Consider the following 13,582-nt stretch of genomic DNA (forward strand, 5'->3'; position numbering starts at 1 on the left):
TCGGCCTCGGTGGCGGCACAGTGTTGAAGTGCTGGAGCGGAGCGGAGTGGAGCGGGCGACGCCTTGCCTGGGTTGCCGCGCTGGACCGCCGAGAGCAACATCTCCGGGCTGCGGGTCTGCGGAGCGGAGAGGCGGCGTGTGTAGAGGCGGCAGTGCGGAGAGGCGGCGCCGACTTTTTCATCGGGAGCCTGGGAGCTCCAAACCGGCACGGCCTTGTCGGCTTCGGCAGCCGCGGGCTCCAACCAGGAAGCGGCCGTTCCAGCTGGCCCATCCGCCGAAAGGACTCTCCTGACGCCGGGGCAAGACCACCCGGTGAGAACGGCCAGGGACATCGGGCCTCCGTAGAGGCAATTGCGGTGGCCTCAATAGGCCTGACTTTGGGGTGAACATGGGGTGGGGACTGGACATTGTGCCTTCCCCCACGGTGCTACCCACTGTGGGGGGATGATTTTTTTGTCTAATTTGTAGTCCTGTAGGTCTGTGTCCAAGATGGCTGCCGTGAAGGGAGAGTGAACGCTGGCGCGCTTTGGCTGCCGCTGCTCTCTCTTCACACTGTGTTTTTGATTTTCTGTTTTTGGATTGAATTCTGTTTTTAATTTGTGTCTCTGTGATGTCTTTATTACTTGTTATATTCCGATTATATGTTATTCCGATTACTATGTAAGGTGTCCTTGAGATGTCTGAAAGGCGCCCATTAAATAAAATTTATTATTACCCAGAGGCATTTACCATGATTGCTGGGGACTGCAATAAGTCAAACCTAAAGAAATCACTCCCTAACTTCCACCGACATGTCTCCTGCTGCACCAGAGGACCAAACACCCTCGACCACTGCTACACCACCATCAAGAATGCCTATCGCTCTATCCCTCGCCCTAACTTCGGTAAATCCGACCATACCGCGGTGCTGCTTCTCCCTGCCTACAGGCAGAAATTGAAGAGCGCTCCCCCAGAGGTGAGGACAGTACAGAGCTGGTCGGGGGGGGGGGGGGGGGGACTGTTTGGAGTCTGTAAACTGGGCAATGTTCAAGGACTCGGCAACGGACTTGAACGAATACGCCACAGTCGTTACAGACTTCATTAAGAAATGTGTGGAGGGCTGCATCCTCATCAAAACCTTCCGAGTGTTTCCCAATCAGAAATCTTGAATGAACTTTGAGATCCGCACTCTTCTGAAGACCAGACTCCGGGCATTCATGTCTGATGATACAGTGATCTACACGAAGTCCAGATACGACCTTGGTAAGGCCATCAAAAAAGCCAAAAGGGACTTCTGCTCGAAACTGGAGGATGAGACAGATATTCGGCAGCTGTGGCGGGGCCTGAATGCAATCACCTCTGACAAGGCAAAATCAGGAGGCAGCTCGAATGTCCGCGAAACATCACTCCCTGATGAGCTCAATGCATTTTACGCACGCTTTGATAGGGAGAACACTGATGTGCCTTCCTGAGCCCCCATTCGCTGTGATGGTATTTCAGTCTCAGTTACAGACGCCAGGAAATCCTTCAGGGGTGAACCCTCGAAAAGCACCTGGACCTGATTGTATACCCGGTCGTGTTCTAAAAACCTGTGCGGACCAACTGGCTGGAGTTTTTAACGGACATTTTCAACCTCTCACTTCTGAGGTCTGATGTTCCCACCTGCTTCAAAAGGACATCAATTATACCGGTGCCCAAGAAGAGTAAGGTGACGCGCCTCAATGACTATCGACCTGCGGCACTAACGCCTGTGGTGATGAAGTGCTTTGAGAGGTTGATCATGGCACAAGACCTTTTTCAGAACTGTGGTTGTTCTTTTAAGTACTTCTTGGCAAACTGTAACCTGGCCATCCTATTTTTCTGGCTAACCAGTGGTTTGCATCTTGCAGTGTAGCCTCTGTACTTCTGTTCATGAATTCTTCTGCGGACAGTGGTCATTGACAAATCCACACCTGACTCCTGAAGAGTGTTTCTGATCTGTCGGACAGGTGTTTGGTATTTTTCTTTATTATAGAGAGAATTCTTCTGTCATCAGCTGTGCAGGTCTTCCTTGGCCTGCCAGTCCCTTTGCGATTAGTAAGCTCACCAGTGCTCTCTTTCTTCTTAATGATGTTCCAAACAGTTGATTTTGGGAAGCCTAAGGTTTGGCTGATGTCTCTAATAGTTCTATTCTTGTTTTTCAGTCTCATAATGGATTCTTTGACTTTCATTGGCGCAACTTTGGTCCTCATGTTGATAAACAGCAATTAAAATTTCTGAAGGAAAAGTTTCCAAAGCAGATGGAAAGACTGGAGGAAAGACTATGTACTGGGAGCTCTCTTATACCTGCATTAAGGCGGCAATTAAACACACCCGAGCAAATGCCTGTAAAGCCATGTGTCCCAAACATTATGGTGCCCTGAAATGGGGAGGGTGGGGGGGGGGAGGGGATACTATGTATAAACACAACTGTAATTTCTACATGGTGAAACCAAAATGTGTAAAAATACCCTTTAATAAAATCTGACAATGTTCACTTTAACCACATGTGATTTTTTTTTTTTTAATTACAAATCTCAAATTGTGGAGTACAGAGGCAAATAAATTAATGATGAGTCTTTGTCCCAAACATTATGGAGGGCATTGTATGTGCAAGTAAATGAAAGATGGTCATGGTATTATGTTTGGCACAGACATTGGGGGCTGAATTGTCTGTTCTTATGCTGTGGTGTTCTATGTTAGGCAAAAAGTAAAAGTAGGTATAGTTATTGTGTAAAATATGGGGCGGCATCAGTGCAGTAGCTGGAAAGGAGCGTGGGTCAGCAGATCATGGGATGGAATTAGAATCAGTTTTTGCTGAACTATGTAGCAATAAGAGCTAGAAAACAATGCTGGAAGTCATTTCTAAGTCTCCAAATAGTGGTAGTGATGTGAATAAGGTGTAAACAAATACATGAGATGCATGTAACAGGGAAAAAATGGCAATCATAGGGACTATGAATTGGGCAAATTAAATTAGGACCAACAAGATCAACGATCAATTCTTGAAATGTGCATGACATGGATCTCTAGGTCAATAAGTCGATGAAATTACAGGTTGCACACTATTTTAGGACTTATACCGTGCAAAGATAAAAGGTTAATTAAGTGTTGCAAAGGGGGCCTGAGCAAAGAGATGATAATATGATAGAATTTTTTAAAACAATAGCATTCAACTGCTAAACACTTTAACTCCCCCTCCCATTCCCATACTAACCTTTCTGTCCTGGGCCTCCTCCACTGTCAGTGGCCAAATACAAATTGGAGGAACAGCACCAGATATTTTGCTTGGGCAACTTACAACCCAGCAGTATGAATATTGATTTGTCTAACTTCAATTAACCCTTGCTTTTCCACTCTCCATCCTTCCCCCACCCTAGTTCTCTGACTAGTTTCACTGTCTTCCTGATTAATGTTACTGTTTGTAAGCTTTGTTGTCACCTTCTCCTCAGCCAACAATGGTTGGCTGAGGGCCATTCTATATTTGATCAGTTGTTTTCACCTCACCCTTCCATATTTCTAGTTTCCCTCTCCTCAGTCGGAAGAAGTGTCTCGACCTGAAACGTCACCCATTCCGTCTCTCCATAGATGCTGCCTGCCCCAATGAGTTACTTCAGCTTTTTGTATCTATCTTTGCATTCAATCTGAAATCAGGTTTTTATCTAAACAATGGGAACTACAAAGGTACAGGGGAACATTGGCAGTGGTAGATTAGGACAATATATCAAAATGTATGATACGGGGCAGGCAATGGTTGGAATTTAAGGAAATAATTTATGACCTCCAATAAATATGCATTGAAAGTAGCATTTCGATTAGTTAGGTCAGCATGGGCAAGAAGGCTTTTGGCCAGCTGGCCTTCAAGTCTGGGAAATGAGTATATAAGTCACAGCATATGTGACAGCTGTATGAGATGTTAGTGAGGCCACAACAGGGAGTATTGCATTCAGTTCTAGTCACCCTGCTCTGAGAAATATGTAATTAAGCTTTTGGTACATTGACCTTCATCAGTCAGGATATTGAATATAGAAATTGGGAATATGATGTTATAATTGTACAAGGCATTAGTTAGTCCACATTTAGAGTAATGCATTCAATTTTGGTCACCCACTTTTAGGAATTATGTTGTTAAGCTGGAATGAGTGCAGAGAAGATTTGCGTGGAAACTGCCAGGTCTTAAGGGCCAAACTATAATGAGGTGTTGGGCAGAATGGGACTTTATTCCTTGGAGCACAGGAGGCTGAAGGGTGATCTTATAAAACATGTATAAAATAATCATGGGGATAGATAGGGGGAAATGCACAGAGTCTTTTACCCAGAGTAATGTAATCAAGAACCAGAGGACTAAGTTTAAGGTAAGAGGGGAAAGATTTAGTAGGAACGTGAGGGGCAACTTTTTCACCTTGTGTGATGGATATATGGATATATGGAATGAGCTGCCAGAGGAGGTAGTTGAGGCAGATACTATAACAACATCTAAAAGACATTTGCATAGTACGTGGATAGAAAAGGTTTGGAGAGCATATGTAGGAAGGAACCTAAGATAGACACAAAAAGCTGGAGTAACTCAGCGGGTCAAGAAGACTGAAGAAGGGCCTCAACCCGAAACGGCACCTATTCCATTTCTCCAGAGATGCTGACTGGCCCGCTGAGTAACTCCAGCTTTTTTGGTCTATCAAAGGTTTACAGAGATATGGGCCAGAGATGGGCAAGTGGGACTAGTGTAGATGGGGCATCTAGGTCAGCATGGGCAAGTTGGGCCCAAGGTTTTGTTTCTCTGCTGTATGACTTTATGACGAAGCTGGAAAGATTTGTTCTGTGCCTAGCACATTGATGCAATCAAAAAGACACCACATCAACTCCTCTAGAACATTGAGGAGATTTAGAATGTCGCCGGATGCACTATCAAACTTCTACACGTGCATGGTAGAGAACACGTCATAGTCTGGTTCGGCATCTTGCACCCCAGGAACAAAGGAGGCTGCAGAAAGTCGTAGACATTGCACAGTCCATCTGACGTTCCCAAGTTTGAAGGGATTTACAGGAGGTGTAGCCTCAAAAAAGCAGGAAATATCAAGGACCGACATTATCCTGGCCACACTCTCATCTCATGACTACCATTGGGAAGAAGGTACAGGAGCCTAAGAACCATGTCCTCCATGTCCAAGAACAGCCTTTTCTCGGTAACCATCAGGCTCTTGATCACTGCTAACTCAGCGACTATGAACTTTGATTTGGTTGCAACTCGTAGTTTGGTTTTTCGGTATTCTGGTCTAACCGTATTACTGAATATTAATTTATTGTATTACTGATTATTGTTTATTTATTAGTGTTATTGCATTAATGGGCTTCTAAAGCTGCAGAAAATTAGAACATTGTTCCCTTGCCAGGAGATATGACAATTAATGTGAAGGAAAGAACTGCAGATGCTTATTTAAATCAAAAGTAGACACAAAATGCTGCAGTAATTCAGCAGGACAGGCAGCATCTCTGGAGAGAAGGAATGGGTGACGTTTTGGGTCGAGACCCTTCTTCAGACATGACAATTAAACCCTCTTGACTCTGGAGAGGTGTGTTAGGCTGGGGACATTTTTTTTTGATTTATTGAAATATACAGTATGGAAACAGGCCATTCGGCCTATGCTGACCATCCATCACCCTTTCACACTAGTTCTATGTTATCCTGCTTTCGCATCCACTCCTTACACAGTAGGGGTAATTTACAGACGACAATTAACCTACAAGCCCACACATCTTTGGGATGCGGGATGAGAGACAGCATCCGAGGTCAGGATCGAACCTGGGTCTGCTGTGAGACGGCAGCTGTACCAACAGTGCCACTTGGCACGTAGGAGGATGAGAAGTGACTTTATTGAGGTGTACAAGATCATGAGGGGTCTGCAAAATGTGTTAAATACCTATTTTCCTTATGTTTAGGCAAATTAATCATAATCTGTGGTAGGAAAGGATGGTAGTTTTGCACTGTTGGATCATCAGCCAGAACACACCAAATGTCCTGTGCTCAAGAAACTAAAAGCTAAAATACATGAGCAGGCAAATAGTATGATGATATTTATTGCAAGAGGATGAGTACAAAAGTAAAGTGTCTTACAATTAGGGAGTGCAGTGAATATTCACCAAACTCGTTCCTGAAATGATGGGTCTGTCAGATGAGGAGATTAAGTAGATCATGTAATAATGAATTTAGAAGTTAGAAGCGATCTCATTAAAATATTCAAACAAGTACTTGTTTGGCTGAGGAATGTACAAGAGATCAGTCTCAAATAAGGGGATGGCCAATTTGGAATGAAATGAGATTTTTTTGGAAATTATTGGAATTTACCAAAATGGAGGTATTTGAACACTGAGCCATTGTTTTAGAATAGTCTATTCCAGGTTTTAATGTCCCAATATAGACACAAAAAGCTGGAGTAACTCAGCGGGACAGGCAGCATCTCTGGAGAGAAGGAATGGGTGACATTTTGGTTTGAAACCCTTCTTCAGATTGGTATGAGATATAGACGGTGATGTGGAGAGATAAAGAACAATGAATGAAAGATATGTAAAAAAGTTACGATGATAAAGGAAACAGGCGATTGAAAGCTGTTTGCAGGGTTAAAGTAAGAAGCTAGTGCGATTTGAGTGGGGGAGGGATAGAGGGAGGGAATGTAGGGGCTACTTGAAGTGAGAGAAATCAATACTCATACCACTGGGCTGTAAGCTGCCCAAGCGAAATATGAGATGCTGTTCCTCCAATTTGCATTTAACCTCACTCTGACAATGGAGGAGACCGAGGACAGAAAGGTCGGTGTAGGGATGGGAAGGAGAATTAAAGTGTCCAGCAACCAGGAGATCAGGTTAGTTCACGCGGGCTGAGTGAAGGTGTCCTGCGAAACGATCGCCCAGTCTACGTTTGGTCTTGCCGATGTATAAGAGTCCACATGTTGAACAACGGATACAGTAGATGAGGTTGGAGGAGGTGCAAGTGAACCTCTGCCTAACCTGAAAGGACTGTCGGGGTCCCCAGACAGTCAAGGGAGGTGGTAAAGCGACAGGTGTTGCATCTTCTGTGGTTGCAGGGGAAGATACCAATGTCAACTATTTCTTGTAATCTTTATGTATTCGTTTGTAAGTTGGAAATCCACAGAAGCTAACTCATGAATGGGGTTTCTTCTGTATCTGCAATTTTGCTGCACTCTTTCCAACAGTATGAAAAGGCAATTACAAATAAAATACATTTAAACCGTGGGAATATTGCATAATACAGCTACATTTCAGATCGGCAACCCAAGCTATAGTCAAGCTGACGCCTCTTCCTCCTCTGTAGGAAGGAACTGCAGATGCTGGTTGAAACCGAAGACAGACGCAAAAAGCTGGAGCAACTCAGCGGGTCAGACAGCATCTCTAGAGAAAAGGAATAAGTTATTTCCTTCTCTCTCGAAAACAACAATGGAACATCCTGGAATCTGTTTAAATGCGTCTGTTGAAGAATAAAGCTTCTTTAAGTATGTGAAGAGGAAAAATTAGTTAAGACCAAAGTTGGACCCTTGAAGACTGAAAAAGGTGAATTTACTATGGGGAACAAGGAATTGGCAGATGAGTTCAACAGGTACTTTGGATCAGTCTTCACTAAGGAGGACACAAACAATCTTCCTGATATACTAATGGCCAGAGGATCTGGGATGATGGAGGAACTGAAGGAAATGCACATTAGGCAGGAAATGGTGTTGGGCAGACTGATGGGACTGAAGGCTGATAAATCCACAGGGCCTGATGGTCTGCATCCCAGGGTACTTAAGGAAGTGGCTCTAGAAATCGTGGATGCATTGGTGATAATTTTCCAATGTTCTATAGATTCAGGATCAGTTCCTGTGGATTGGAGGGCAGCTAATGTTATCCCACTTTTTAAGAAAGGCAGGAGAGAGAAAACATTGAATTATAGACCAGTTAGCCTGACATGGGTGGTGGGGAAGGTGCTCGAGTCAATTATAAAAGATGAAATAGCGGCACATTTGGATAGTAGTAACAGGATTGGTCCGAGTCAGCATGGATTTACGAAGGGGAAATCATGCTTGACTAATCTCCTGGAATTTATTGAGGATGTAACTAGGAAACTGGACAATAAACTCACTTGAACACTTGAGAGTCAGTGGATGTAATGTACCTGGACTTTCAGAAAACATTTGATAAGGTCCCACATCGGAGATTAGTGGTCAAAATTAGGGCACATGGTATTGGGGGTAGGTTATTGACATGGATAGAAAATTGGTTGGCAGACAGGAAACACAGAGTAGGGATTAATGGGTCTCTTTCAGAATGGCAGGCAGTGACTAGTGGGATGCCGCAAGGCTCTGTGCTGGGACCGCAGCTATTTACAATATACATCAATGATTTAGATGAAGAAATTCAAAGTAACATTACCAAATTTGCAGATGACACAAAGCTGGGTGGCAGTGTGAACTGTGAGGCGGATGCTATGAGAATGCAGGGTGACTTGGACAGGTTGGGCGAGTGGGCAGATGCAGTTTAATGTGGATAAATGTGAGGTTATCCACTTTGGTAGCAAAAACAGGAAGGCAGATTACTATCTAAATGGTGTCAAATTGGAAGTACAACGGGATTTGGGGGTCCTTGTTCATCAGCCAATGAAAGTGAGCATGCAGGTACAGCAGGCAGTGAAGAAAGCAAATGGCATGTTGTCCTTTATAACAAGAGAAGTTGAGTATAGGAGCAAAGAGGTCCTTCTGCAGTTGTATAGGGCCCTAGTGAGACCACACCTGGAGTATTGTGTGCAGTTTTGGTCCCCTAATTTGAGGAAGGACATTCTTGCTATTGAGGGAGTGCAGCGTAGGTTTACAAGGTTAATTCCCGGGATGGCGGGACTGTCGTATGCTGAGAGAACGGAGCGGCTGGGCTTGTATACTCTGGAGATTAGAAGGATGATAGGGGATCTTATTGAAACATATAAGATTATTAAGAAGGTACACAAAATTGCTGGAGGAACTCAGCGGGTGCAGCAGCATCTATGGAGCGAAGGAAATAGGCGACGTTTCGGGCCGAAACCCTTCTTCAGACTGATGGGGGGTGGGGAAAGAAAGAAGGAAAAAGGGAGGAGGAGGAGGAGCCCGAGGGCGGGCGGATGGGAGGGTGGGAGGAGACAGCTAGAGGGTGAAGGAAGGGGAGGAGACAGCACAGGCTAGCCAAATTGGGGGAATTCAATGTTGATGCCATAAGGGCGCAAGGACCCCAGACGGAAAATGAGGTGCTGTTCCTCCAATTTCCGCTGTTGCTCACTCTGGCAATGGAGGAGACCCAGGACAGAGAGGTCGGATTGGGAATGGGAGGGGGAGTTGAAGTGCTGAGCCACCGGGAGGTCAGGTAGGTTATTGCGGACTGAGCGGAGGTGTTCGGCGAAACGGTCGCCCAACCTACGCTTGGTCTCACCGATGTAAATTAGCTGACATCTAGAGCAGCGGATGCAGTAGATGAGGTTGGAGGAGATACAGGTGAACCTTTGTCGCACCTGGAACGACTGCTTGGGACCTTGAATGGAGTCGAGGGGGGAGGTGAAGGGACAGGTGTTGCATTTCTTGCGGTTGCAACGGAAAGTGCCCGGGGAGGGGGTGGTGCGGGAGGGAAGGGAAGAATTGACGAGGGAGTTGCGGAGGGAGCGGTCTTTGCGGAAGGCAGACATGGGGGGAGATGGGAAGATGTGGCGAGTGGTGGGGTCACGTTGGAGGTGGCGGAAATGGCGGAGGATTATGTGTTGTATTTGCCGGCTGGTGGGGTGAAAGGTGAGGACCAGAGGGACTCTGCCCTTGTTGCGGGGATGGGGAGAGAGAGCAGTGTTACGGGGTATGGATGAGACCCTGGTGTGAGCCTCATCTATGGTGGCGGAGGGGAATCCCCGTTCCCTGAAGAACGAGGACATTTCCGATGCCCTGGTATGAAATGTCTCATCCTGGGAACAGATGCGGCGTAGGCGGAGGAATTGGGAGTAGGGGATGGAGTCTTTACAGGGGGCAGGGTGGGAAGACGTGTAGTCTAGATAGCCATGTGAGTCAGTGGGTTTGTAATGTATGTCGGTCAGGAGTCTGTCCCCTGCGATGGAGATGGTGAGGTCAAGGAATGGTAGGGAAGATTATGGTAAGATTATGGTAAGAATGGTAGGGAGAATGGTAAGATTATTAAGAGTTTGGACACGCTAGAGGCAGGAAACATGTTCCCGGTGTTGGGGGAGTCCAGAACCAGGGGCCACAGTTTAAGAATAAGGAGTAAGCCATTTAGAACGGAGACGAGGAAACACTTTTTCTCAGAGAGTTGTGAGTCTGTGGAATTCTCTGCCTCAGAAGGCAGCGGAAGCCAGTTCTCTGGATACTTCAAGAGAGATAGATAGGGCTCTTAAAGATAGCGGAGTCAGGGGATATGGGGAGAAGGCAGGAACGGGGTACTGATTGCGGATGATCAGGCATGATCACATCAAATGGCGGTGCTGGCTCGAAGGGCCGAATGACCTACTCTGCACCTATTGTCTATTGGGATCCCTCTCATCTTCTACAAATAGGCATTCACCATCCGTGGGCCCAGTAGTTTCAAACTGCCCCATCGCATTTTTCCTCGATCAGGACGAAGCTTTAATGCTGCCGCGACCTGACCTTGTGGCAGAAGGTCACTAGATAGTGAGAAAAAAGTGGGAACCAGACATGGGAATCCCACCCAATCAACAAAGGGATTACAAGAGCATTCCTGTTGATTGGAGGGTAGCTAATGTTATCTCACTTTTTAAGAAAGGCAGGAGAGAAAGCAGGGAATTATAGACCAGTTAGCCTGACATCAGTGGTGGGGAAGATGCTGGAGTCGATTATTAAAGATGTAATAGCGGCACATTTGGATAGCAGTAACAGGATCAGTCCAAGTCAGCATGGATTTACGAAGGGGAAATTATGCTTGACAAATCTTCCTGAATGTTTTGAGGATGTAACAAGTAAAATGGACGAGGGGAGCCAGTGGATGTCGTGTACCTGGACTTTCAGAAAGCATTTAATATGGTCCCACACAAGAGATTAGAGGCCAAAATTAGAGCACATGGTATTGGGGGTAGGGTATTGACATGGATAGAAAATTGGTTGGCAGACAGGAAACAAAGATAGGGATTAATGGGTCTCTTTCAGAATGGCAGGAAGTAACTAGTGGGATGCCGCAAGTCTTGGTGCTGGGACTGTAGCTATTTACAATATATATTAATGGTTTACATCAGGGGTTGGCAACCTTGTTCTGCATAGGGGCCGGGACACATGTCTGTGAGCGGATGGCGGGCCATATCTATCACGTGTACACATGGGTTCCGCTCCCATCCCGCCTCAGATGGCAGGCGTCAAATCATGTATTCACAGAAGGTAAACAAAAATGCTGAGGAAACTCAGTGGGTGAGGCAGCCTCATGCAATCCTCGCATATCTCACCCGCTGAGTTTCTCCAGCATCTTTGTCTACCTTAGATTTTTCCAGCATCTGCAGTTCTTTCTTAAACGTGTTCACAGAAGGTGCGCGGCCAAGCAGGCAGCTTCGCGCAGGATGCAGTTCAGCCAGAGCTTGGCCGCTCTCGGGGCAGGAGCTCGGCGGGCCGGATGATTACGGGGGGGAAAAATCCACTTGCGGGCAGGATGATTTTGGGTTACGGGCCACATTCGGCCCGGGGGCCATAGGATGCCGACCCCTGATTCAGATGAAGGAGTTAAAAGTAACATTAGCAAATTTGCAGAGGATTTGCAGATTTACAAAGCTGGGTGGCAGTGTGAACTGTGAAGATGCTATGATGATGCACGGTGACATGGACAGGTTGGGTGAGTGGGCAGATGCATAGCAGATGCAGTATAATGTGGATAAATGTGAGGTTATCCACTTGGGTGGCAAGAACACGAAGGCAGATTATTATCTGCATGATGTCTGGTTAGGAAAAGGGGAAGTACAATGAGACCTGGGTGTCCTTGTAGATCAGTCACTGAAATAAGCATGCAGGTACAGCAGGCAGTGAAGCTAATGGCATGTTGGCCTTCATAATGAGAGGAGTTCAAAGCTTTCAAAGGTCTTTTATTGTCACGTGTACCAATTAAGGTAGAGTGATCTGCGAATGACCATATAGCCATACCATTAAAAAAAAAACAAGACACACAACTACATAAAAGTTAACATAAACATCCACCTCAGCGGACTCCCCACATTCCTCATTGTGATGGAAGGCAATAAAGTCCAATCTTCTTCCCTCATTCTTCTCTCGCAGTCGGGGCAGTCGAAGCCCTCACGTCGGGACGATCGAAGCTCTCGCGTTGGGGCGGTTGAAGCTCCTGCGGCATGGAGTTCCCAAAGTCAGTCTCTGACCAGAGATCGCGGGCTCCACGATGTTAAAGTCCGCAGGCACCCGCGGTAGATCCCTGGCCAAGGGATCGCGGGTTCCAAGATGTTATGTCTGCAGGCACCCGCGGTGGAGCTCCTGGTTGGTCTCCAGCAAAGGCTGCCAACTCCTCAATGTTAAGCCGCAGTGTGGACGGAGATACGATACGGAAAAAAATGGCATCTCCGTCAAGGTAAGAGATTAGAAAAAGTTTCCCCCAACCCCCTTCTGCAGTTATGCAGGGCCCTGGTGAGACCACATCTGGAGTATTGTGTGCAGTTTTGGTCTCCTAATTTGAGGAAGGACATTCTTGCTATTGAGGGAGTGCAACATAAGTTCACGGTTAATTCCAGGGATGACGGGACTATCATATGATGAAAGAATGGAGCGATTGGAATTTAGAAGGATGAGAGGTGTTCATAGAAACATATAAAATTATTAAGGGATTGGACATGCTAGATGCAGGAAACATGTTCCTGATGTTGGGGAGTCCAGAGCCAGGGGTCACGGTTTAAGTATAAGGGGTAGGCCATTTAGAACTGAGATGAGGAAAAACGTTTTCACCCAGAGTAGTGCATTTATGGAATTCTCTGCCTCAGAAGGCAGTGGAGGCCAATTCACTGGTTCCATTCAAAAGAGAGTTAGATAGAGCTCTTAAAGCTAGCGGAATCAATGGATATGGGGAGAGGGCAGGAACGGGGTACCGATTGTGGATGATCAGCCATGATCACATTGATTGGCGGTGCTGACTCGAGGGCCGAATGGCCTACTCCTGCACTTATTGTCTATGTATCTATGTATTCATATATTACAAAATGGGGTGACTTCGGAACACGAGTGGACTCAATCTTTCAAAACATGCGATCAAGACGGGAGAGACGTCGACAGTATCCAATGGTCCTCAGAGCCTTGATTTCAGACATGCCACCATAAATAGATGTTACATGTCTACCCAGTCTGGCTCGGCCCGGCGCGCACAGGCATCCACTCTAGGTCGGACACTGACATTACTGACTCGCCTTACCCCTCGCTGCTGAAAACTCAGTTACTCAACGCCGTAGCGAAGCAAAAATAAAACAACAAGATGGACACAAAAATGCTGGGCAGTAACTCAGCGGGACAGGCAGCGTCTCTGGGGGGAAGGAATAGGCACCGTTTCGGGTCGAGACCCTTCTTCAGCCTCCCAAAACGACACC

The sequence above is a fragment of the Amblyraja radiata genome, chromosome 2 (assembly GCF_010909765.2).
Source record: "Amblyraja radiata isolate CabotCenter1 chromosome 2, sAmbRad1.1.pri, whole genome shotgun sequence".
In the NCBI taxonomy this organism is placed as follows: domain Eukaryota; kingdom Metazoa; phylum Chordata; class Chondrichthyes; order Rajiformes; family Rajidae; genus Amblyraja; species Amblyraja radiata.